Source organism: Polyodon spathula, chromosome 5 (genome assembly GCF_017654505.1).
Source record: "Polyodon spathula isolate WHYD16114869_AA chromosome 5, ASM1765450v1, whole genome shotgun sequence".
NCBI lineage: Eukaryota > Metazoa > Chordata > Actinopteri > Acipenseriformes > Polyodontidae > Polyodon > Polyodon spathula.
Window position 1 is genome coordinate 69,181,987 of NC_054538.1, and position 24,880 is coordinate 69,206,866.

The 24,880-nt window shown below is 37.5% G+C and overlaps 1 protein-coding gene across 3 annotated transcripts in view; it reads left to right on the plus strand.

Moving 5' to 3' along the window:
* The first annotated feature begins 853 nt into the window (after positions 1-853).
* LOC121316233 (protein-tyrosine kinase 2-beta-like) overlaps positions 854-24,880 on the plus strand; it is a 60,881-nt gene continuing 36,854 nt past the window's right edge. For 2 of the 3 annotated variants that reach the window (XM_041251163.1, XM_041251165.1), the window contains exon 1: positions 854-979. The gene's annotated coding sequence lies outside the window, so the exon portion shown is untranslated. Of the gene's footprint in view, positions 980-24,838; positions 24,875-24,880 lie in introns of those variants that run through there. The other variant, XM_041251164.1, reaches the window with a different exon arrangement.

Below are 24,880 nucleotides of genomic sequence, written 5' to 3' on the forward strand. Positions count from 1 at the left end.
ATTTCATTTTCTTAAGGGTGAGTCAAAAGTCATTGAGTATCTGACTGGTGTAATCAATAATGCATGGATAAATAACTGAACACGTGTACTGGTGTAGTGTTATTTTCAGGTATGCATCAAAAAGTAGTACGCAGCGTATACCTAAACAATTTCCGCTAAGAAAGCAGGGAAATGCCCATTCGAAATCTGGTGCGTTATGCTGTTTTTGGTCTTTTATATTTTTTAAATTGAATGTATCATATTTTCCAGTCTTTTACATCATTTTTAATATAATTTATCAAATTTTTGCACCATTAAGAAAATAGTATGCAAATATTTATCATATGCAATTGGGTCTTGTAATTTTTTTTTACTTGTACAACTTTGCAGCAAATTTTGTCATGTTCATCGTGAACAGTGTTTTTCTTTTAAGAGAAAAAAGTTTCCTGTTTAAGTTTGCAAAAAAAGATGTGTAATTAACTTTATCATTTGCTTTAAGTTTTCCTACAAACCTCTTTTGACAATAGCAGATTGCAAATGTACCAAAATCTGACTGTGCAATACTTTCTGACATTACAGGGGTCAAGTTTTGGTATGCGTATCACATTTTGACAATGTACCGCTTTTTAACACTACACCTGTACTGAAAACTATTTTCATAGAGGTTTGGATCATAAGTAATCTATTTATTTAATAAATAATCACAAACCTTGTCAAAATTTCCACAGGAAATAGTGTGTTTGTTAATATAAACGAAGCTTATCAATGTAAGCTCGTAGTTATAACACGTCGTTACATACTGCACTCAGCCTATGGTAGACGTTTGAGAAAGAGAAAAAGCAATAAGGAAGCCAGGCTGTACCAGTACAAACAAAATATGCAGGGGCGTGGTTTTAAATTTTGAGAGCACTTAATCTTGGGGTAAAACATAAAAAAACAGAGTCCTTTACCTGCCCTCGGAACAACAAGAAGAAAAGAATAAAGCGTGAGTTTCGTTTAGGTAAGTAAAATATATTACAATATACCGAACATTTTGTGCAACAGGATTCGTCTCATTAGCGAGTGCTACCTGCTATGTTTAAACAAGTCACTAGAAAAAAAAAAAAAAAAAAATTCCAAGTATGCAAACGGAACAATGAACAACAGGAAGTTAACACAGCAGCAGTATGGTATCTCTGTTTTTATGTTGCCCAAGGGAACGGAATTCTTCTTGTGTGTAAATTAAAATTAAAGCGTCGCTGTATTTATAAACGTAAAAAGACAGGTACTGTACAGAACTCATGAATACAACAAGATGGTTGTGGGTTTTATTCTACAGATAGTCCATTTGTTTAAGTTAAATGATTAGTTTTTGATTAATCCTAAAACACCTTACTTAAACTTCCTAAAATATGTCCGTTGTACATGCTTACATGATATATGTTTGTGTTTTATGTGTATGGAAAGACATCCGGGTCAAAAACGCATTATTTAGTACACGTTTCAAATATTTAGCACACATTCTAATTGATCTTTAGTACGTGTTGTAATTCTAATTATTACGCACTGATTTACCAATCAGATCACTGAAAATTAAATGAGAACCAGTTTGTCTAGCTCGACCTGGGTCAAAACGTGTTGACCCACCTTCCGAGGTCGGTTGCTGGGACCCAGGTTAACCCTGGTAAGACCTAGATACTCGTTTTACACTACGTGGTAATGTATCCCGGTAGCCAGGGCCCGGGTCAGGACCTGGGCAGAAGTGCCAGTGTGAGGGGCTTTATATGTAATTTTAAACAAGTTTAATATTATATTAGCTATGGTAACTCAATATTTTAGTTTAAAAACTGGAATAAATATAATGAAAAACAAAACCAAAAAATGATTGAGTACATTGTTGATACAAACTGACCCCTGTCACAGTCAACGTCTGTCTCAAGAAGTCTCAAGAAATCTATATTTGCAATTTTCCCTATTCTTTTTTTTTTTTTTTTAAGCGTATTTCATGTCTAAAATTATGTTATCCTGAAGGTGATTGGCTACTCTTGTAATTACGCTTCATGACTGTAAAATGAATAGCCCCTAAATAGAAAATGCATAGTTCATTTACAACACATACTATTTTATCTATTCTGATTGGTCCAAATCAATACGTGTACTAAATATTTGAAACACATTTTTGACCCGGATGGTCTTCAATATATGTATATACGGTGGCAAACTTCGGTTCCTGCAAACAGGGGCTTCTCACAGGCAGAGGTCAGACGCGAACCCAGGACCTCCCACTTTAAAGCATAGCACAGATACTGCTGTGGAAAAGAGCCTGGCACCCTTGCAGGAGCAAATATCGGGCTTATGTCTTCATGTTTAGCTGGCGTCACCTACCAGCCCTGACCCCTAACCCCCGTGCACGCTACACTATTATGTAAGGCCATCCGGGTCAAAAACGCATACCTGGTACACGTACTGATTTGGACCAATCAGAATTCATAAAATAGTATGTGTTCTAAATACATGTAAATTAACTATGCATTTTTTTTGCATAGGAGCTGGTCGTTTTACAGTATTATCTAGTCATACGGACATAGTCCCTTGTAATGATTTCATATTCACAGCGTAATTACAAAAGTAGCCAAACACCTTTGGGATAACATCAAGAGTAATGGTATCAAGCGAATATAGATTTGCTGAGTGCTGTCAATTTCGGGTTACCAGGCGTCTCAGGAAAACTGGGATTGTCACAGTTTACCACCCAGATTTTTTGTCCTGGTCGGAAATGGGAATGGGAATACTTCTGTGGGCTAGTATAATATACAGTAGCCTACACAGGGAGTATAGTTCTGATGTTTTGAAGCATAAATGGCCTCGTATTTTGATTCAGGTTGATTCAGGTAGGACGATCTGTTGTTTGGGAGTTGTTTTGGCTTCTAGTTTGTAATTCTTGCCTGGGGACCAGGGGCTGTTGACTTTAATCTCTTTTTTTATATGTGCTGCTTTGTTGAACAGACCTAAATTATACTCTGGCCATAGATGCAAAATTATTTTTGTGCATCCATTCCACCCACATTTGCTTTCATCACATTGGGCCTAAGTTAGTAAGACCCTGAAGGTAATTATTAGCAGCTAAATAAACCGCAATCGCAAGCAATTTTCTTGTTTACACCGGATTTACCAAGGAAACAAAACAAAACAAAAACAAAACAAAAAATGTTACATTTTTTTTGTGAATAGGATCCAGCCTTTGTGTGAGTATATTCAGTTTTTGCAAAGATATTAATTGCATGCATTGTATTAATTACACCATGTAACAAATTATTATTATTATTTTTTTGGTTCCTGGGTAGTAAGTGTTATTTCCTAATTGCTTATGCCTCAAAAGTATAGAAAATGGCTATTATTCCCCACAAACTTTGCTTTTGTGACCAGGACAGTGATATTTTGAAATTTACCTATTTTCCAGAACATTCCAGATAGATTCAGTGCTGAGTAAACATGGAGCAACTTCTAGAACTTTCTAGAACTTTCCAGTAATATAAATAGTAGTAGAAATACAGGGGCCTTAAGCCCACCAGTTCAGTTTAGTTCCAGCTGCCTAAGTGGATACATATCTGCATTTTTCTGAGATGGCATCAAGAGGCTGCAAGCATCCGGCAGATGCATTTTGCTATGTCTGCGGCCAATTTATCAAGACAACAGCGAAAAAGTACTCCGTGGAAGCATCTGCTAAGATATTTCGGCATGCCTGTCGGGGATCAAGACAAACCCTGGGCACCTCATTTCACCTGCGAGCACTGCAAAAAAACTCTGGAAGGTAAGATGGACAATTGTTGCTCGGAATTTTATGTTATAAAATTTGTTAAAATTTTTAAAATTGTAAACGCTTTTAATTTTAAAATGTTTTACAATTTTCAATGTTATTGAAAAAATATATCATATATGAAAAATGTTGCAAGAATCTCTTACACATTAGTCATGGGTGAAATAAATGTATTTTTGTAGGATGGTACAGAGGGGAAAAGAGAGCCATGAAGTTCGCTATCTCAAGAATTTGGCGGGAACCCACTGACCACTCAAGCAACTGCTACTTCTGCATGGTGGACCCTTCCAAACATCGGACTGGCAAGAATGCACCTGCTATCACGTATCCGGACCTTCCTTCATCCATCGCCCCTGTGCCACACTACCATGAGCTCCCCGTACCCACTCCTTCGGAGAGAGAGCAGTCGTCTTTAGAAGAGAGCAGCAAGTCAGAGAGCGAGGAAGACGTTGTAGATCCAGATGACAATTTCAGAGGTGGAGCTGAGGAGAGAAACCCATACTACCCCAACCAAAAAGACCTCAACGACTTGATTAGAGATCTTGGTCTCACCAAGTCCAATGCTGAGCTTTTGACGTCTAGGCTCAAGCAGTGGAACTTGTTGGATGAAAGTGTGCAAGTCGCAGATCAGAGGAAGCGTCACTAACCTTTTTCCAGCTTCTTCACCCATCAAGATGGACTCTGCTTCTGCCACAATGTGACCAGTCTGTTCGAGGCAATCGGAATCGCCTGTAACCAGAATGAGTGGCACCTCTTCATTGACAGCTCATCCAGGAGCCTCAAAGCCGTGCTGCTCCATAATGGTAACAAGTACCCGTCTCTTCCCCTGGCTCACTCTGTGCACCTCAAAGAGGATTACAACAGCATCAAGACCTTGCTGGACGCCTTGAAGTATGATGAGTACGGCTGGGAGGTCATAGGAGACTTCAAAATGGTGGCATTCCTGATGGGTCTCCAAGGCGGTTTTACCAAGTTTCCCTGCTATCTTTGCCTTTGGGACAGCAGGGACACCAAGGCACACTACCACAGGCTGGACTGGCTGCAGCGGACCGAGTTCTCTGTGGGGAGGAACAACGTCAATTGGGAGCCACTGGTGGACCCCCGGAAGGTGCTGATGCCACCACTGCACATCAAGTTGGACCTTATGAAACAATTTGTCAGAGCTCTAGATAAGGAGTCGGCAGCCTTCAAGTACCTTCAAGACTTCTTCCCTAAGCTGTCTGAGGCAAAGGTCAAAGCCGGTGTCTTCGTCGGACCACGGATAAAGAAGATCCTGGAGTGCAATGAATTCCACAAGAAGCTCACTAGTAAGGAGAAAGCGGCTTGGAACAGCTTTGTCGCAGTGGTTCGGGGCTTCCTGGGCAATCACAAGGCCGAAAACTATGTGGAGCTGGTTGAGACTCTGGTGAAGAACTATGGCACAATGGGCTGTAGGATGTCCCTCAAAGTCCATATCCTTGATGCTCATCTTTATGAATTCAAGGAGAACATGGGAGCGTACTCAGAGGAGCAAGGCGAGCGCTTCCACCAGGATATACTGGACTTTGAACGCCGCTCCCAAGGACAGTATAACGAGAACATGATGGGAGGCTACATTTGGGGGCTGATTCGTGAAAGTGATTTACAGTATAATCGTAAATCTCGAAAAACTACTCACTTCTAAATCTTTTGTAGTCATTTTTGTGTTACTTTAGTATAAATACATGTTAATTTGGATTCATATGTTGTTTTTTTCTGACTTTATGTGAACGAAAAGACACAAATTCGCTGTTTTCTCATTGGAAATAGGTACATTTCAAAATATCACTGTGCTGGTCACAAAAGCAAAGTTTGTGGGGAATAATGGCCATTTTCTATACTTTTGAGGCATAAGCAATTAGGAAATAACACTTAGTACCCAGGAACAAAAATTGTGTTACATAGTGTTATATCACGACAGGCTTCATTATACGGAAAACAATTTTCTTTGCAGGAAAATCGCCATTTCAGTGTTGTACATGTATTTGGTAAAACTAATAATCTACGGTTTGAGCAGGGGTTCTTAAACTGCGAGAAGTGGAACTGATTTAGGAAGGTTGCGAAAAAGTCACATCATAGACCTATTAATTAAAAAAAAAAAAAAAAGTTTTATGCATACCTTCTCTGTAAATTGCAGTGAACATTTTGTAGAGAGTTGTGTTATGGAAGTATCTGCTTTAGGAATAATACATTTTGTTATAAATCCTACATATACAGTAGAAATTGAGTTATAGTAGAGTGATTGTGATGCAAGTGTTTGGATGATCAGTGATCAGTATTTACAAATTGCTAATTATAGCTTTCTGTTGTGCACTTAAGCAAATAAGTATAGACTCATTATTTTATTTCTGAACGGTATCATATTGTAATGAATGACCCCTACTGGCCAAAAAAGGCACATTGTATATGTACCTAAAAGACATGACTACAAACCCCATTCCCCTTTAGCAAAACTGTAGCGTATAGCGTTTCCAAGGGTCGAATCTGGACTGCGGTGAATGTATGTGTGTGTGTGTGTGTGTGTGTGTGTGTGTGTGTGTGTGTGTGTGTGTGTGTGTATATATATATATATATATATATATATATATATATATATATAAAATTTCGTAACGTCATAGGTTGAATTTAGAAACTTGCTGTATATATACTTTATGATAATAACTAAAAAATATAAATCTTTGATGATTGAAAACTATCTAGATGTAAACAGAAACTGGTGCCAAATACGCTTGTATTTTTTAATAGTGAATAATATGAATCTAAAAGTTAAGTTGCTGACTTTAAGATTATGTTGCTAAATGAGAGATGGAAAACTGCAAATTGATCCAAATTAAATAAAAAATTCAACTGGTATTTCTGTAAAAAAAAAAAAAAAAAAAAAAAAAAAACATATAGTAATTGGATAAATCAAGCTAACGACAATGTGGATTGATGTTCAAAATTACTAATGCACTACAAAAAACAAAAAAAACTTTTATAGTTTGATAATTGCAAAAAACCTTCATAATTGATTGTATTAATTAAAATAGCATACATAATAAAATCTTTTTGGTGATTGTGTAATATGTAATATAATTACGGTGACTACTTAATGATACAGTAATTACATTTGCTAAGTATTAGCAATGTAGTGAGCCAGTGCCATCTGTAAGTAGCTATTAAGTAATTGTAGTATTGATAAGCCTAGTAATTTAGGGCTGTCAAGTGATCGCAGTTAACTTCTGCGATTAACACGTTAATTTTGTAGGTTATTAATTTTTTTAACATGCGTTAATTGCACTTAAGTCATGCCCTCTTAGCATGACTTAATCAATTTCCTGTGGCACCATTTTAGTGCATTCCATGACCGAGTGAGTGTAGTTATCGGCTGAATATAAAATGTGTTACTGAACTGCATTATGTAGCAAAGCACTCAAACTGAAGGACTTGTTAATGGGAAGCACATTTTTGATGGTTCATTGGATAAAGAGGGTTACTTGTATTTACTTTCACTAGAATTCCATCTGGTCTGCTGTACCACCTGCACGCTAAACATGCTTTCACTACTCAAAATACACTTTCACATAGTTTTTCTGCTACAGACAACAACAATACAACAACAAATGAAACCTGTCAGCTTTGACAGAGTACTATTTTAGAAATTCAGCATTGCAAACCCATGAAGCAAGCTAAATCCAACAGTATAACCAGTGCTGTTAGACAGCTACCCACTGAAGACCTGTTAGATCGTCGCTTTGTTTTATTTCAGTAACCACATCAGTTTCTGAGTAAAGGAAACTGATCATTGTAAATGCAGTAAGTGAGTAATAAACTGACTCTGTTGATTTAGCAGTTGGTTCAAACTATTTAACAACAATGCTGGATTGTAAATAAATATAAAAAAATAGGAAAACAGGATTTTCATGCTGGGTTGTTTTTTGGATAATAATAATAATAATAATAATAATAATAATAATAATAATAATAATAATAATAATAATAAGCATCAGTAATAAAAACATCTTAAATGAGATCGGCGCAGCAATTGTATCAGTTAAATATGCAATTAAAACCAAGATTAACTGAGGTAATTTTTTTAAATCTCAAGATTAATCATAATTAATTTTTGTTATCACTTGACAGCCCTACTATAATTAACCCAAACTTCATACAGAAAAAAAGGACTCAATGTTACATGAGACAGTAAACCCTTGGTGTTTCTTCTTAATTATTGTATCAGTTCATTCTTTTTTCATGGCTGTTTTTACTCCTATGAAGTGTTTTAGTGCTGAACAAGCTCCAGACAGTAGAAATACGGTTTGTCTTTTAATGTGTCAAATACTGTATACATATTCTACAGTATTGTTACACTTAAATCATGGTATTTTGTTTGCACATACAGTCCACATAGTCTGGTTGATCTGTGTAGTAAAAATCCCTGGTTTCACTGTGTAGTAAAAATCCCTGGTTTCACTGTATAGCAAAAATCCCTGGTTTCATTGTGTAGCAAAAATCCCTGGTTTCACTGTGTAGTAAAAATCCCTGGTTTCACTGTGTAGTAAAAATCCCTGGTTTCACTGACACTATCACTGATTTTGTTGTAAATAATGATGGTAAAGTAAAACAATCCAGGATCAGTACTGGTCGGGGTCTGTGAAAACAGAGGCTAATCAGTGTTGTTGTTGGATTCTGTGCACAAAGTCTGTTTTGATAAATCAGATATTGGACCCATTCCCAAAACTTTAAAGACAACGCTTTGGAAACTGACATTATGCCAACAAATCCTCTCTAAACCGGTAAAAATGGAACTGCAAACTTGATTTAGATAATAAAATGGTCCTATTAAAAACAGTCCTTTACTAAACATTCCTTAAAAACAGTTCTTAATGTTTTGTGAATAGGAATTTGGTATCCATTACACTTTTTCATTAAGACAAAACTTAGCATTTTGTTTAATACAATAAATGAGAGCTGCAGTTGCCCTGTTAGGTGGTCATAAGTAAGAGTTTCTGTTTTTAACGGTTCAGTGTCATCTTCAAAATTAAGATAGTTTTGCTGTTGGATTTTGTGGGACATTTTTGTATGTAATCCTGCAAGTTATCACATTCATGATGGTTTACCAGTACTGATAAGAGAGTTCTTATCCTGATTAATAATGAGCTTGTGTGTGTGTTGCTGAATGTTATCTTTTGTACGATTCACTTTATCCCTGATTTAATCCTGGATGTCCCTGTACAAGAACTGTTTAACTGAAGCCAGGCTCTTATTTTGTTGGAGTGGAATTTGCTAAAGGCAAATAAGAAATGCCAAAGAAAACTGTGAAGTCAGAACCAGGAACAAGTTGTATCTTCTGTGGTATCCAGAAAAAAAAAGAAGAACTAAGTGTTAACATGCTATTGTTGGGGAGGGAGGCACAATGATGTGTCTTTCACTAAATGTGATGACACATGAAAAGCTATAAAGTGTAGGGATTTAAAATAGTCATTAGGTTACAGTATCATGGAAAAATGTATTTAAAAAAGGTGTGCAGATTTACTAATTAACCTCAGGGTGTTTTTACTGTCATGGATTGGTTATGACATTACAGCATTACAACATTTGTGTACTTGACTTGTGTTTTTCTATAGTTTCACTTCACAATAAAACATATCCTGTTAAACTTCTTGGTGTTAAATGTAACATGGTTTACGTAGAATTATGGAGAGATGCTTCAGTTAGATAAAAAGACAAGGCTTCTTGTTGTGCTATGTGTTCCTTTTCATTTTACACCACAACATTTGAGAAGGATTTATATGTGGCTGAGAATAGACCACAAAACATTTTCATTGTTTGTCCAAGTTTGCGATTGGTCTTTAAGGCAGGAGCAGTTCCTTTTTAATGTGGTTTTTGCAAATTGTACAACCTGGCAACAGGCATGTGGCCCTGTATGATGCTGTGCTTGGATCCTCTTTGTGTGTCTGTGTGTACTGGGGAATGCGGGCATGTGGCCCTGTATAATGCTGTGCTGGGATCCTCTGTGTGTGTCTGTGTGTACTGGGGAATGCGGGCATGTGGCCCTGTATGATGCTGTGCTGGGATCCTCTGTGTGTGTCTGTGTGTACTGGGGAATGCGGGCATGTGGCCCTGTATGATGCTGTGCTGGGATCCTCTGTGTGTGTCTGTGTGTACTGGGGAATGCGGGCATGTGGCCCTGTATGATGCTGTGCTGGGATCCTCTGTGTGTGTCTGTGTGTACTGGGGAATGCGGGCATGTGGCCCTGTAGGATGCTGTGCTGAGATCCTCTGTGTGTATTGGGAAATGCTTGCAGGGAGCACCTTTTGATTCTGTCCCTTTTTTTATACAGTATAATACACCTGACATGGGCAACTCCTGTCCTAGAATGTTACACCAATTAAAAATATCTAGAAGCCTACATAATGCTGATTGTGCTGTTTTATCAGTAACAAGTTAGTGTTCTTAAAGTTTCAAAGCATGCATTTGTTAGAGAAGAGAGCACAGAGCCTGTTTGGTTGTTGTGATGTGCTGTAATAAAGTTATTGAAAGTAATCAACTGGCATGCAGTTCTTTGATGTCTAAACTTGACGTCCAACCCGGACACCAGTTGCTATTGCTGTTGTGGATACTGAATGACAGCTGACACACGAAACACTCTTCTCAAAATGTTTTACTTTATTTGCTAAACTCAATTTAAATAGGTAGATTGAACATATAGGACACCGAGGAAGCAGCTATTAGTCTACAAGACTTGAAAGACACATTCAGAGGGCCTGTATTAGACCAAAGATTGTATTTCACAAAGCAGAAAAACAGTGAATTACAAAAATGAATATTTACATATTTTCCGGCAGCTTGATTAAACGTAGTTTGAAGGATAACATTCAAGGTCCATTACTAGGGTTTAGAGACCTAATTTCGACCAGTCAGGTAAAAGAAAATTTCAGATCCATTTTCAAAAAATTCTTAAGGAATAATGAAGTGTTTTCGGATGGAGGTTCCATTTGTTCAATTTAACAGTTATGGTTGAATCAAACACCTGAAAATCAGAGTGTTCCCCATCCCCATATCCTCTTTGTTAAGCATTAGTATGCAACTCTAGTCTTAGAAAGCCATTTAGCTACAGATTTAAGATATATTTAAACACTGTGGGCCTCATGCACTAAACAGCGGTAACCAGTTTACCACGCAGTAAGCCTGTTACTGCGTGCTTTGTATACCTGCTATATTCACTAACCAGCGGCAAATGACTGCACGCGAAATGCATCGCATGGAAAAAGCTACCGCGTGCGAGTCATTTACATACAATTAATAATGGTAATCCATGCAAATGTATTCAAATTATCTCCCCTAATACCGTGAGGGAGGAACTTGATATAAAAACCATATTTACTTAAAAAGGTGCAAACTTTCCTAAGTGTCTCAGCGCGTGTTAAGTTTACCGCTTGAAAGCAGACAGTGTCTGTCTAAATCACAATATAAATTGAGCAGACCACAAGTAGTGAGTGCTGTGTGGGAAACATGATAAACGCGTATTGCTTTCAGGTACTGTATTTAATATTTTTCAGGATAAATGATTGCCCATGTTCCACAGAACACTACAAATAAAATGTCAAATATAGGCTACATAGGATGTATTTTGTTGGTTTTGTGGCTTAAGAGGGCAATATTTTAAAATACGGTGTTGTAATACTGTACATGATGATATGATTCTGAAAATGCAACTTAAACCAAAAGATGACTGCACGTGAACTGTATTACATAATCATTTCCTTTATTGCGATTCCAAACATGTTGCTTTCTCAATGCAAGATGCATTGCAGGAATAGACAGTGCTGTATACAATCCCATGGTGTACTGTATTTTTTTCCATTATGACGTTATACTGCCGAAACGGCCTAGAGACAGTTGTGCTGTTTTAACACATGAATTACACTGAATTATTTCGGCCCTGAAAACATTAGCATTTTTGTCATGGAAAAGACAACAGTGCTTACTGCACAAATTGTGACTAGCCTGCACAGCATGTCAAAATCACTGGATAAGCAGCTGGAAGGTTAAAGTTTCTTAAAAGAAAAAAAGAAATAAACCGCACATTTGCAATCCCTTTAAAATAAATACATTTATATTTAGCCAACGTTTCGGTACCTGAATAGCTTTAAAATAAACCAGAGAGGGTTAAAGGTGAACAAACAAATATTTGTTTTCAGTTAATTATTTTCTGTTTCTCCGCTTTGACCGTCTCAAAGCAAGACATTCCCGGTGTTACGCAGAATTCTGTATCCCAGCTTTATTCCATGCCTGTGCAGATGCAGTTTTTCAAAGCTGGACGTGGATGCGCGATATTCCTGTGCCCATGTCCCGCTGTGTTGTCAAGCACTGCCATTGAGTTCTGCTGCAGTTTGCAACACATATTGAAAGCAAGACCAAACTAATTCTGTAGCAAAATAAAACAGCACATTTAACACCACTGATTTTCTACAGTACGCTCAGCCACCTGCGTTGCTCAATACACGAAACCCTTGATTAAAAGTAACCTTACAAAACTGTATTTTTCTTTTAAAACACATTTTAATTTTATTACATGTATAGCGATCTTGCTCTACGCAGGTGTCAAATCTAAGGGGATACAGAATTCTATGGAGATACAGAAATTTGCGTAACACCGGGCCGCCTCCCCTCATCCTATGCTGCCTCCTTGGTCGCTGTCATTCTGACAAAGTGAGAGCTGGACTACCTGTCCTTTGGAGTGCCCATATACTAAAAGGGTGTGTAATGCGTGCAGCATTTTGTGTGCTATGATGACTGGCAAATGAATCATTTAGCTTGCCTTATTCATGCATATTATTATGTTAGTGAATAGAGTGGTCACGCCTTCCTTTTTGTGCGCAGTATGGGTTTCTCTTGCCGCGCAGTATTTAAGGTTATTTAACACTGTTTAGTGCATGAGGCCCATTAGGTCCTGCTCAGTCTAAATTAGTTAAATGTTATTAATTAATGTCTTAGCTAGAAGGTCTAAGGTTTCCTATCCAGGTAATTATAATTTCAAATAAGCAGTCTTAGGTGGCTGGCAGCTTTTGGCATCCTTTACTTTGCCTGGTTATTACTAGGTTGATAGTGCACATATTTTGGAAATGTTAATGGTTGTAGCTATTTTAAGTAACAAAACTATTATTGTTTAGGGGATAGGCTTGAACCTCACTTTAGCAACATATAATATGCAGTACGTTTAATAATTACAGTATAAGCTGTACATTAAATATACCCTTTCCTCTTCTATTCGTCTACTCCACCTTTGCAACTGCATCGCTGCAACGGTCTCCCTCTTGGGAGTAAGTGATGCTCGCTTCCCAACCTTAGAAGCCCAGCGCCGCTGGCATCGTCCTCCGCGAGGAAGGTTCTCTGCGAGTCAAGGGGGACCTTCGGCCAAATTGATCTATCACTGTCATCTTCCAATTTCTCCCCTCTAGATCCCCCTTTGGGGAAGTATCGGTTGCTTCAAAGCCTTGGAGACTGATCGGTTCAGTCTCACCTCTGTGAAGGCGGCTCTCCGTGAGCTAAGGGGTATCTCCTTACTCTTTTTAAAGTTACAAGCACATATATTTTATCAGTTCCCAAGGTCTCTTCCTCCACACAGCATTTCACTGGTTTTATCTTTACATGCGCCAGGGAAAATGATGAAGGCAGTACATCAGGTAGATGGCTGTGGTTTTCCCACCACGTATAATTTTCGTAACCCCTTAAGGTACACGAGTAAAGCGAGAGTGGCTGTACTTTTTAAAATACATTTGGGAGTGACTCAATATCACAAGGGAACTGTGGAGAAGGACAATGATTCTGGTAAATCTCCCTCCCAACCTGTGAGGGCGCTAAGTACTGGGAACAGAGTACCCTGGACTACTTGGCCTGACATGTCATTCCAGGGGTTAAAAGGAAGTTAGTCATTTAGAAAAGGGGTGGAGCTTCGGTACACTAACTCATCGACCCAGAAGGGTAATGATCTTGCTGCTGCGTATTGGAGGAGGGGTCATGAGTGGCGGTATAAATAGGGGTCGAAGCAACGTAATCTGTTCCTTCATTTTGGCTTATGAAAAGTAACCTGGAAGGACCTATGTTTTGTGTATGTGTATGCATATCGTGAGTGTTTGTTTCTTTGTCTGTCTAATTGTTGCTTACTATCGCTAGACAGCTAACACGTTCCGGAGCTGTTGTGAGAGACCAGCACAAACCAGGAACAGCACTGCACTTGTATCACAAATAACTGTATTTGCACCAGTAGCTCTAATTCACGGATTTGTGTATGTGTTTTGTGTGGGACTATTATTTCGGGACATACACAGGGATTACACATTAACTAATACACGCCGCTGTATTACTTAACATAATTTATTGTTTACTGTTTGTTTTGCTGTCAGGCACTGGAGATAAAATCATCATTAAACAAACTTTGCACCTGTATTATAATTGTCTATCAGTTCATTGATTACCTGCACCTGCACACTATATGAGGAAGTATCTATGAGTAAAAAAAGCGCAGAAGCAACTCACAGTCTCTGACGAGTCCTGACTATCTGCAGTCTCCCTTTTTCAACATGACAGCTTAACTGACGCAAGTTCAGCTGCAATGGCCATCCTTGTTTCTTGTTTCATCACTTTGTGTTTCTGTTCCTCTGGTGGGGTTTCATTGTTTCGTTTCCTCTGGTGGGGTTTCATTGTTTCTGTTCCTCTGGTGGGGTTTCATTGTTTCTGTTCCTCTGGTGGGGTTTCATTGTTTCCTCTGGTGGGGTTTCATTGTTTCTTCTGGTGGGGTTTCATTGTTTCTGTTCCTCTGGTGGGGTTTCATTGTTTCTTCTGGTGGGGTTTCATTGTTTCTGTTCCTCTGGTGGGGTTTCATTGTTTCCTCTGGTGGGGTTTCATTGTTTCTGTTCCTCTGGTGGGGTTTCATTGTTTGTGTTCCTCTGGTGGGGTTTCATTGTTTCTGTTCCTCTGGTGGGGTTTCATTGTTTCCTCTGGTGGGGTTTCATTGTTTCTGTTCCTCTGGTGGGGTTTCATTGTTTCCTCTGGTGGGGTTTCATTGTTTCTGTTCCTCTGGTGTTTACAGTCATTTTGAATGGTTCTCATTCTGTGTTCATTGTTCAGTGGTGTTTACTGTCATTCTGAGTGGTTCTCATTCTGAGTTTATTGTTCAGTGGTGTTTACAGTCATTCTGAGTTTATTGTTGAATGGTGTTTACAGTCATTCTGAGTGGCTCTGTATTCTCCGATGTTGAGTTATCTTATTCTGCCATTAACTTCCTGTCTTTGAGACTATGTGCCGGGAATGAACAACCCTACTCATTCCACCTACTCAGCAGACATAGAGTCTATACAGAGAAAGCAGGTGGGACTGAGAGAGTTGGAATGTTACAGTCACACGATTTGAATGGAACGATAAAAGCATTGAGTCCCAGCATTTAGGGATTTTCCAGACAAGCTCAAAGCCAGCTAAAGGAAGATTTAGAATAAAATGGTAATAACACAATATTGGAACAACAAAAGCCAGACCTATAAAAAATAAATAAATAAATAAATAATCTAAAGCAGCGTAAACAAGCTACTAACTCTACAGATTTGTCAACAGGACCAAATATACGATTACAATAAGAGTCTCGAATAAAGTTAAGCACACAGCAACTAATAAATCAACTCATAAAATACTCCCTGTTAGCAGCTGGATGAATTTCACAAACAAGATTTCCACATCTATGTTGTAATGATAGGATACAGGACGTGAACCAAAATTGACACACGTGCTGAGATGGGTCTGTGATTACAACAGAGGTACACAGGTTTCAGAACAAAAGCCTGCTTGTCTGGCTTCTGCCCACTCTAGCCTGTGGATAAACTGGAGACTGCAGTGTGACTAGCTTCACAGGCTCTATTCCATATTCACTGTGTGTGTGCGATTCAGAGCTGCAAAATGGCGTTGTCTTACATAAAGTTAACCTGTTTTAGATGTGTGTGACGCTTTCGTTTTTTGTTTTAGGGCGAATGGGATTAAGTCCTTTCCTGGGTTGCACATATGAAATGACCTCTGCTGGGCTGAGACCAGCCTGTATTTAAATGGAAGTTCAATATGAATACTGCAATACAGTTTGAAAAAAATATATAGTGCTTGACATATATTGTGCTTGTGAAATGTAGCACAACCTCATTTGGGTATTGGTTTACAAGGGTAAAGCCGTAGCAGTGGTACTAAGATGATTACTAGTAAACCCTTTTCCTAAACGTCAGTTATATATCTTAAACTTTTACACATCAACTAATGACTTACTAAAATATTCTGTATATATTCACTATTATGTTCTTAAATGTGCACCCTTTCAAAACAACGTAATGCATATGCCACAAAGATGCGCATGAAAATGTGAAGTCAAAACTTAATTGGATATTACTGGGGGATATACGTTGTGTCCAACATATACAAATGTACGGCGTAACGGTGTCTGTATTAGTGAGGGACTACTGTACCATTTTAAACAAGCGTGTCAGTGATAGTCACGGCTGTAACTTCAAAATAAGATGAAAAAGTAGACCACCAGGACTGATATCACTTTATTTAGTGTATGCACATGTAAAAATATAAGTTTGATATTCAGACAGATGCCTTCATATACCTCTAGATTCTGATGCCTTCAGGTTATTAGGATGTTTGGGTGTTTGTTCTATAAAAGCTGAAGTCAATGTATTGAATAAACGCAAAATATAACCACATCAGGATTTTGATACATTAAGGCCTTCATTTTTGTCAGAACTTGTTACAAAACTTGTACAAGAGTAATTGTTATATATCTTTTCATGGTTCAGATTTGAACAAATGATGGAGGAGCTAGTGACTGCTGCATGTTTGCTCAAGTGCATTTGAGAATATTTGTATCAATCAAGGTCACAACCACAAGTTCACATGACACATGAGAACACAGACAGGATGCCTGAAATGCATATTTATATAGAGGTAATTATTTGTATAAGTTGAGTAGCACTTTTAATGCAGTATAACATTGCATGGAGTCCATCTCTTTGAGCACAGCAGACAGCATGTTGGTTACTTAAGCTGGGTCTTTTGTCCTCAGTTGTGCAGCACTGAACACCACCTTTCCACACTGCTAATGATGGGATGTGGGGAACTGCATGGTTACACTCGGTGCAGGCTGTGGTAAAGTGGGGGAGTATAAATGAGCTTCCTCCTCTATCTGGCTAAGTTGTGTCAGACATGAGTACAGAGGTCACATTGGTATGCTATTCAAAAAGTTATATACTATTGATGATTTGACTAATCTCACTTTTAAATGTGTGCTGAAGTGCCCCTAATTTCAGAAATCGAGAGGGAATGCCGTCCCAACTCTCAAGGTTTCTCTATAACTGTGAACTGTACTTCATCAAATCATTTCACTAAATCCCATTTTCAATTATCATATTAACTTTCGAGTGAAGTACTGGTTCCTCAAAATCATATTTACGTGCAGCACTAGATTATTATACACAACACATATTCAAACTCTGCTGCTGAATTTACATTTAAAAAGGACATTATATTTTTATGAATGTTGTTTTGTTTTTCTGGTAACATTAAACAACCAACAGTATAGCTATTTTCTACAAAGTACAGTAGGCATTTACCAACCCTTAAAATATAGAATTTAAAAACAAATAGTGGTTAGTAGGAGATTTTGTTATTTGGGTGATTATTTATTTATTTTTCTCCAAATAAAGATAAAACTTTAGTTAAAGTTTGCTGGTGCACTATGAAGGTTTTCTGTCGTCTTTGCGTTTCAGGTTAAAAGAAACTTAATAAATTAACAGATGTTTCGACTAGAAAACTTTTTCAGGAATCAGGAATTTAGTTACAACGTCTTATTTGTTAATGTGAAGCATTTATTCATTGCTATGATGCAATAATGGTGGTGATGCATGTGTGATGTTTTAGTGATTCTAGTGTACAGACATGCAGTCCGCTGTCGCACCTGCACAAAATCATTTGCGGTATGTCTTGATAAAGGCTCCAATACAAACTCACAACCACAAACAACAGGCAAGGCACATACGTCTAGCCACATTGGAACAGAAACAGTACTGCAAAACAATAGAGCTTCTAATTCTTATGTGGTTTTAACTTGTATTGTTTTTCTTTGATTACTGAAAATCACCTTATTTTATGTTAAACCCGCTACAGTATTGGAATTCAAAGTGTTGTTCTTGATTGTAATTATCTAATTGGTGACTTGAGATATCTTCTCAGTAATCTTTAAGAGTATGAACTCAAGCTGCTCCTGTGCTTTGCGTATGTACACAGTGAGAACGAATGATTCACAGTTTCAGTTTCCATGTGTGTTGTAATACTGAAAGAAATGTTGTAAGATTCTTTGAAAAATGTTTTGAATAGAAGTCTGAAGACATTGAGAAAGATTTCTAGTCGAGTTTGGATTGTTAAAGATGTGCCTCCTTTCCCCGTCCGCACACACGTCTCCAGACTGCACAAGTATTTAGTTTTGAAAATATTGGCAAGTATCCTTCACGCTGCTGAGTGGGGAGGTAGAGTTGTCACTCTTATTGTGCCCTCTGTTTGCCGTACCCATTTTCATAGTTCTGAAATTCTTGCAAAAGACCAGAGAGAAGTTGCGCCAGGTTGGTAAAGCTATGTCTCAAGTAGTTTAATTCAACGTTTAGATCTGTTGCCGCTTTGATCATTAACTTTATCAACACTGCAGATCTCTAAAGAGAGTTAGGAAAACCGTTTAATACAGCTGACTTGTTAACCAGTCACAGCTGAGTTACTTGCCCTAGGGTTAAATATGAATTATGGCACCACCATTGTATAGACAATTTCAAAAGTGTCAAGCAATAAGAATTATATGATTAGCTGACCAATAATGCTAATTGTCAGATTCCACACATTCTTTATTTTATATATATATATATATATATATATATATATATATATATATATATATGCGCTAACTGTGCGCTTTGAGTCCCCTCTACAAATTCGAACAGAGATGTTTTAAACTCCTGTAAGTGGTTTTGTTCGTGCTCTGGGCGCGCTATATGTATAGACTAAAGCTGCAACTTTCAAATATTAAAATATTAGAATATTCTATCGATTATTTTTTCGATTATTCGAATAATCAAACTACTGAATTTTTGAAGATTTTAATCATTATATACTCTCCGGTTTAGAAAAACTTTAAATGATGTGATAAAATACAGATATGAGTTCCCTCACACACATAGAAGAGAGCGGAGCACTACTCTCAATGTGGAGGAGGGGGTGGGGGGGAGAGCAAGGGCGTCTAGAGGACATGGTCCACACCCAACAGCAGCTCACACACACACACACACACACACTACCGAAACTAGTGGTATTGTCCCACCCCGGAACAATATATATAGCGTGAATGCACAAGACCAGATGAAACAAAAGTCTGCCAAGCTGAACTGACTGGGTTGCTACAATATATTGAACTTACATTCATGAAGAGATATTATTTTAAAATTTTTCGAGTACTTGAGTATTAAAATAGTGCTTCAGTAATTAGAATTATTTATTTTCCCTAAGTGCATGCTGGAAGAGCTTATTGCCTGAGATGCATCCCCTGTTCATTCTCTGTGCTTGGTCCTTGTTTTTTCTGAGCTGCTAGGTGTTGTCTTGCAAGAGAGGATATGGCAAGCTCAGGAACACTCATGTCCTGACATGCAGGCTGTTTGGGGATCATTTCGAGTTAATACAAGAATGTAAAGAAGAAAAGACACGGTATAGATCAGAGAAGAGGAGCGTCTCCTTAAATGTTTAGCTTACTTCTCCCAATTGCAAAAGGTGTATTTCTTTTTGTAAATAAAATTGAAAGACTTGCATAGGGTTGCTGTAAAGATTATTTTGTTTTTAAAATCATTAAGACTCTTTGCAATGTCCAAAGAGTACTGTGTGTGTGTGTGTGTGTGTGTAATATATATATATATATATATATATATATATATATATATATATATATATATATACACACACACACACTAATTCTTAAATGTTGCATGTGTCACGTGGCGCATATACTATGCACATGTACATTAACAATTTAAGTAGGATTCCAAAGGTTTCACAGACCCTAGATCGTAGCACCTGATCTTGGACTATCTTAGGTACTGTCTGTTCTTGTCAAGTACACTCACCTATTTTCTATAAATCCATGAATGTGTTAGTGATGTTGTTTATACTATAAGTAATGATGTAAATATACTACATATATATATATATATCTATCTATATATATATATATATATATATATATATATATATATATATATATATATATATATTATATATATATATATATATATATCTATATATCTATATATCTATATATTATATCTATATATATATATAGACACACACACACACACAGAGTCTGCGCTGCTTTATTAGGACGTCTGAGAGAAGGAAAAATAACCTGAATAAGCGGCTGTCCCAACGAAGCCAGCAGAGACGACCTTAGTCACACTTTTTTTGTTTCTTAATGAAAAGAAAAAATATGAAATCACATCACATTATGAATAAATCAATGTTTTTTTTTTTTTTAATTCCTAAACAAAATGAATCACTGAAACAATTATTTCTACATGTAATGAAAATTGATGAAATCACACCTTATCACAAGACGAGGCATCTGTGATGTTGACACGGCAACTTTCTTTGCAACAGCAGCCTGAGAAACCACAGGTGACTCCAGCAGCTCCTTCAAGAGTTCAGCCTGGTTTACGCAATTTATTACTCACTGCACTGTGTTACGCGACATGTCTTGCTCTGAAAAGTGATCTCCGTGATTTGAAAATACTGTATCCCAATTAAGTGAAGTGACGTGCCAATTAAACAACATAAACAGCATTGGGAAGAACCGTCTCCCAGAGTTGTATCCCATTTAAGCAGAAAGCCTGATTATCAGTATACTGATTAGGTGGCGTTGACTGTGTGTGTGTGTGTGTAAGATATATATATAATATAAATATATAAATATTATATAAAAGAATCGCATCCATTCCAGATGATTTGATTCTTAGAAGCGGACCGATATGATTACTGTGAAGTGCTGCAGAATCAGTATCAGAGTTCTCCCCAGGAATTCTGTACAGCCGGGCGGCAGAACATTATAGCCAGGAGCACTTTTAACGTAAAAATAAACTTGCCTTACCTTAAATATATAATATGACAATGTGAGTAATGTGTTGTCATTCGCTGACTATATCTGGTTGCGCTTTTTTATGTTCTACATTGTCTTTTTCATTGCTGTTTTTTATTATGGTAAATCACAGTGCTTATTTAGGCACTATACGATTTGACTGGGGAAAGATAACCATAGGTTTATTGGAGTTCACATAAAAAGGTAACCTTTTCACTTTCTTGTTAGTTTAATTATTGAGCATATTGCTTCATTTAAATTGTTATATTTATGCTAATTCTTCACTGCATTTTGTTAATGCACGTCAATTTTTGTTTTTTGCTAGTCTATATTTTTTTAGTGCAGCTGTTCATTTTAACCATTTTTTTTTTTTTTTTTTTAATACAACAGTACTCACTCACACATGTTTGGTCACCATCGTAAGTGTTGCATGAAACCGCAGTGTAATAATCCAGCACCTCTGCACTTAAGCATTTTGGTGTCAGATGACAACAGATGATATCCCATCACGCCTTTCTTCTTAAATGACACCTCGATAAAAAGGGCTTAGTCGATAACTTTGTGATGGGGTGTCACAAAGACGGCCGGAGTGGGTGATATCAGAACCATGAAGGGAATACACTGAGACAAAACAGATGAATTGAAATGCTGAAGACGATTGCTTGCACCGGTTTATTGTAAATAAAAGGTTCAAACAAACAGAAAACAGGACACGAAACTTTACGCCAAAACAAAAAAAGACACACAAAACGGACTATACTGAACAAACACGGTGAGCAGATGGACAGACTAACAAACACTGTGAGTTTGAAATAAACAAGTATCGTGCTGGTCCCACCAGCACACAATAACAATTGATATTACACTCTTTGGTTTCTCCTCTCTCTCCCGTTCCCTACTCACCAAACACCCCCCCAAAAAACCCTGAGTGAGTAAAACGTGCATCTGTATATACTGTTATGCTGGGATTCAATTACTAATTAATTATTCACTTGAATCCCAGCACGTGAATTAATTATGTGCAACCTCGTGCTCACATATTAACTACTTTACATGTATGTGAAGTGATGTACAATCCTGTGCCTAAATACAATTATACATTTCTAAACACATGCGAAACACAGACTGTTTATATCCCGTGTACCAATGCCTATACACCAACATTTAACACACCACGCGCAACATATATAACAGACAATATACACAGGGGCGGGCACTTTGTCACATGGGGGTATAGAGGAGTAAGGAAGTTGAAGCGTGCGTGCATTGCAGAAGTAAGAGAAAGATACCAACGAGCGAGTAAGAGATCTGTTTGTTTCAGTATGATACTGTGCAATTAAGCAAAGTAATCACAGTATAGTTGCGAGGGGGAACGTATGAACTGTTTTGATTTGTATTTGTTTCGTCGGATAAACGGGTTATCCGTCCTGACATCAGACAGGGACCACACAAAGTATTGTTTAGTTAGTGCTCCAACTGACAGCTAGGTTTATTTTGGTTGTTTTGTTTTATTAGCGGTTGTTTTTCCACCACACTGTAAGAAAAATAAAACCAACACCGGTTTTAAACTGTAAATCAAGACTCCAGCCTGATCATTTACACTGCCCTGGCCACGTCTCATTACAATTAGCAAAAGCGCCTCCACGCTCAGCAGTTTAAATACACTATACAAATGTCAATGCTGCTCAGTCACTGAGGACAATATATCAAAACAAGTCCTGGTGGATAAGAAACTTGTTATATGATTATGATTATGTTTACTCAAGTCTGCAGAATCCTATTTTGCTGCAGTGTTACAGGTAATGGCCTTTGAATTAAAATGATATTACAGTACAGTATTTTAAAGTCAGGACTACCACTGTATTTAAGCACCTGTGCTTACTTATTTTCAGTTGCGATGCAAATCTCACAGTTTTTCACTAAGCGGAGATGCAAAGCGCCACAATCCCTCTCCCTCTACATGCATATCACACAGTAACACTGCTGTACTTTATATATATATTCAGCAAATGTGTATTTACTGTACTGAAAGAAATTTTCACTTACAGAGAACACAAAAAACATACCTGCACAGTGCAGTGGCGCATGCACTGTCTGATTACAAGCAATGCAGAGTTTCCTGATTCTAAGGGAGTGTGGCAAAGTGCCCTGCCCCTGTGTGTATTTTGTGTTGTGTGTTAATGTTGGTGTATAGTCATTGGTACACGGGATATAAACGGGTCTGTGTAACACGATGTTTAAAATGTATATTTGTATTTAGGCACAAGGATTGCACAGCAGTTCACGTGCAAGTAAAATGTAATAATATGTGAGCACAGGGAATTGCACTTTATTAATTCAAGTGCACTTGTACCGCGACTCCAATTGAATGATTGATTAGCAATCGAGTCTCGGTACAGCTGCATAAAAGCAGCATGTTTTCACTCACTCGAGGTTGTGTGTTTGGTGAGTGGAGCATGGGATTGGAGGTGGAGGTAATAATAATAATAATAATAATAATAATAATAACAATAATAGTTAAAATTTCAGCTCACCGTGCTTGTTTGTGTAGTCTGTTTTGTTTGTCTCTTTAATTTGGCGAAAGTGCTGTGTCCTGTGTTTTTGTTTGTTACGGCCTTTTTATTTACTGTTCTGTTCATTCCTTAAATGCTGAGCGCAAGCAAGCGCTCAGCTTCCCCAAAACTCCACCTCTCTGTTGTTTATTTCCTGGTTCTTGGTTTCTGGTCTGACGTCACCCACTGCAGCCGCCTTTGTGACAGGGAGACAGAAATGCAGGAAAGTGTCATAACTTGAATTGTTAACAAAAACAAAATAGATTGCAAGATTGAAGGCCAGTAGTCCAGTGGTTCTGGGCAATCCCTTGAGGTACAGTCTATTGGTCAGAGGTCCTATAAAAGAGTCAAACTGATGGTGTTGCAGTGAAGTGCACAGTAGCTATGATCACAAGTAGAATATACTTAACAAAAAACTGACAAAAATATTTGAAAATAACGTGAAATACTATACTACTATATTAAGGCTTCCAGTAGACTTTTGCGATATAATTTTAAATAAAATTTCTAAATTATGTTCATGTAGTTTATTTTTATTTAGCTCAGTCTGGTTGATGTAAAACTTTTGGCCATAGATTTAGCGACATTTTTTACGTTAGTGAATTTGAACAAATTTGGTTTGTGAAAGGAAAATCTAACTACTGTTATAGCAAACTAGCCATCAAACCTTCCGAGTGCACTGGTAGGAATAAAGATCTTGATAAATGTGGACCACTTTCAAAATTTGGTACTGAAACACAGAAACTATATTGACACAGATCCATAGCTACAGTATAGAGGCGTCTCTCTTTTTACAATGAGCTGGGATTGAAACAAAAACTAATAATGTGGTCCACTGCTCAAATCAGGGTAACAGGAGATGGTACAGATAAAACAAACAAATGATTGAAACATAAAAAGTTAAACAAAACCCAGCATCTCAAGGTGAGTAATCATAACTGATACTGTAGCCACTGCTGGCAAGATGCCAGCGCTTTGCCACAAGACAGCTCCATGAGCAGAGGAAGTGACTGTGGGTGTGACTTTCTCTTTTAATATTCATTGAGAAGCATGTGTTTTCTTAACACATCTTAACGCTGTAACATACAGCATGCAAATAAAGAGCTTCTTCACAACTTTTTTGTTGATACTAATCAAGGGCAGCTGATTCTGTGCAAACCATCGGAAACTTACATTGAGAATAAAACTAGGCTAGTCTTGTATGTTTGGTTCTGGAACCAAAAATGGACTCCCATGGCTTGGTGAGTGACGTCAGACCAGAAAGTAGACAGCTTTCTAAAAATAAACCAAACACTTTATCAACAAAAAAACAGAAGGGAGACCGCATCAAAACAAGAACAACAACTCAGGTAAGA